We start from the raw sequence: 3,276 nt of genomic DNA on the forward strand, positions 1-3,276 counted from the left end.
TAACAGACAATAAACAACGCTGAATATTTCACAGATCAGTTGAACCTTCTTCGCTTCTGACAACCTGTAAATGAACGATTTCAAGTATTAATTGCGATATTTTTTTTATTAAAGAGTAAATAGACAAGTCATGTTTTCGTATTTAACGGACACGTTTATTAGTAAGATTCAACAGACGACGGGCAATAAACGATGCTGAATATTTCACAGATCAGTTGAACCTTCTTCGCTTTTGACAACTTGCAAATGAACGATTTCAACTATTAATTGGCGTTAGGTGTGTTTAATAGATAAGTAACGTTTAATAATACATAACAATAATACACAACATAATACAGACAAGCTCATTCAGATACATCTAATAGGTCAACAGTAAATATTATTAACAATATTTGATACGTTTCATAAACATCAGATGCTATTTAATACTTAAATAACAGTTTTATTAGATAAGGGGCGGAGCCAACCGAGCCATGCCCGCCGGAGCTTCCAAGTCCAAACGCGCCCGGGAGCTCAGCGTTCCAAAGAGGAGCCGCCTGCACGTCGGAACGCGGACGCGTGTCGCACAGACGCGTGTTGCACAGAAGCGCGGGGGCGGCGGGAGAGAGCCGAAAACTGGCTCTTTCCGGCTCCAAGTGTGGGTGGTGCAAATTGCAAATGCAACTCCAGAGCCTTCCCCCCTCTGCGTCAGCCCCGGGGAGCCACCCACCGCCCTTCCACACGACCCCGCGAGCCCGCCCTGGAGGCCGAGGAGCCGCTGGGATGGCCGGCAGCGGCCAGAGGGAGGTAAGGTGGGAGAGGGCCGGTTTGGGCGCCCCCGCTTCGAGTGGCGGGCGCCCGCTTGCAAATGGACCCGCGCGGTGCCAATTCCCCGCGCTTCGCAGCCTTTGCTCGGGGTTGCAGCGCGGGGAGGAAGGGAGAGGGAGGGCGGGGTGTCTCGACTTGTGACCTTCCCCCTTTTGGGGGGAGGGGGCTCGCAGCTTTGGAAGGGAAGCCTGTCTGCCCGCTCAGATCTGGGTTGCCCTAGTTAAGTGGGACAGGCGGGACGGGAGGCCACGGGGAGATCCCTTCGGCTAGCCAGGCGTCCCCTGGGGAAGAGGGTCTTGGCAGAGACGGTCGGAAAGGCTCTAGCTGACTTAGTAGCTAGGAAAAAAAGGGTGGCCTTTTCTTTCCCGTTTTTTTTAATTTTATTATTTTATATTATAAAATAATAAGCGGGGGGGACGCTGCGACCGTCGTAAAGAGGAGTCACGTTTGCCGGGCGTCCGGCTTTTGAACCCGTGACCACGGCCGCGGTCGTTCAGTGTGAAAAACGGGTCCCCCCGTCGCCTTTTTCCGGTGCCGTTGTGACTTGAGACGGTCCCTAAATGAGCCGTTGTAAGTCTCTCGGTTCTTTGCGCTTCACTCTTTCGGTTTCGCTTTCATTTTTGCTCCTAGTTTCACTTTCGCTTCATTTATTCTTTTTATATATAAATTGTATTGGTTTTTATAGGGTTGGGGATAAAATGGGGTCAGGATTACGATTGAGGTTTGGGTTAGGGTTGGGGTTCTCCCAGGGAACCTTTTCAATATTATCAAACAGCGTATTGTCTGGGTACATTAATAATAATAATAATAATAATAATAATAATAATAATAATAATAATAATAATAATATCATCATCATCATCATCTTTCTATATAACTAAAAATGTAAATGTTCGTTTGTTCAAAATCTTAAATCTCCGAAAGTTCGTCACCGACTGCTTTGAAATTTTGACACAACGTTGCATTCGAATACGCGCGTGTTTTTATATACCTACTATTATATAGATGTCACACCTGTGACAGGTAAAAACATGCTTTTTTTGAAAAACAGCGCCATCTGTTGGACGTAAAAGCAACACACGCTACTGAGCCACAGCAACGCGTGGCCGGGTACAGCTAATAATAATAATAATAATAATAATAATAATAATAATAGTAATAATAGTAATAGTAATAGTAATAAATAATAATAATAGTAATTAATAATAATATAATAATGATAATAATTAATAATAATAATAATAATAATAATAATAATAATAATAATAATAATAATAATAATAGTAAAGTTGGAAGGGACCTTGGAGGTCATCTAGTCCAACCCCCTGCTCAGGCAGGAAACCCTGAAACATGTATTTAACTAACAATAATAAGATATCGTGAATTATCATAAAACAGTACGAATTAATCACTCGCCTTCTTACTAACATGTATTCCGAATTACATGTCACACATTCCTTTCTCTCGGACTTGTTTTTTTTCCTAGTTTTTTTTCGGGTAAAAGTCATCCCGTGTTCTAAAGTAGACTCGAGTCTTCTTTCTCTTTTAATCTCGAAAAACCAATCTGTCCATTTCTGCGCACTCTCGCATGTTCTTAATTAGTAACTTCTTCCGTTGGTAAAGTTTTCGTTTTTTTCCAATATTGGGCAAATACAGATTCTGGCTGCCGGGGATACGTGTGGTATTAGATACCCGCCATCTTTCTCCTACTTGGGCTCCTGTGATTCCTCGCAAAAAAACAATTCTGCTTTGGAAGCCTTATTTGTTTGTTTTTTTAGTTATTTTTTTCCATTGATATTTAATATTTATTCAGGAGACCAGACCGCGAAGGGTTGGAGAAACAGGTTTATTTGCGCAAAGGTTCAGAGCATTAGCACGACAAATTCTGAACTTCGGGCTTACTCCCAGGGCATAAGTTTGCAACCCCAGCCCCTTGTTACCCTTATCAGCTATAGCAGGAGTGGGGGGAAAGGAGAAGTTTATATAATTGGCTACCATCCTCTTATTTCTCTACAAGGATGTTATCTTACACCATCTGCGACTTTCAGTACCCATCTTACGATATGTTCCGTTACAGTCAATAACTAGCACACAGGTCACACAGCTCATTGTTACACGAAGGAAAGTTCCCTTTTCCTAACGCTTACGACATCCAAGCAAGGAAGCTTCTAACTACTAATCGGTTCCGTTACTATAGGTATGTATTTTCCATTCTGCCTCACTAAAGCAGGGGCTTTTCAACCTTTTCACCCATTGTGCCACTTTTAGGATACGGCAACATCCGAGGACCACCAGTCGCCTAACAAGGGGTCAAAAACCTGATGACCCCCCCCAAAAGGAAAAAAGTGATAAAAGTACAGGTAGTCCTCGACTTACGACAGTCCGCTTAGTGACTGTTCAAAGTTACAATGGCCCTGAAAAAAGTGCCCCCCAAGGCACAGCCGAGCAAGACGCCTGCCCGCCCGCCCG

Source organism: Protobothrops mucrosquamatus, unplaced genomic scaffold (genome assembly GCF_001527695.2).
Source record: "Protobothrops mucrosquamatus isolate PMUCROS unplaced genomic scaffold, P.Mucros_1.0 scaffold5711, whole genome shotgun sequence".
NCBI lineage: Eukaryota > Metazoa > Chordata > Lepidosauria > Squamata > Viperidae > Protobothrops > Protobothrops mucrosquamatus.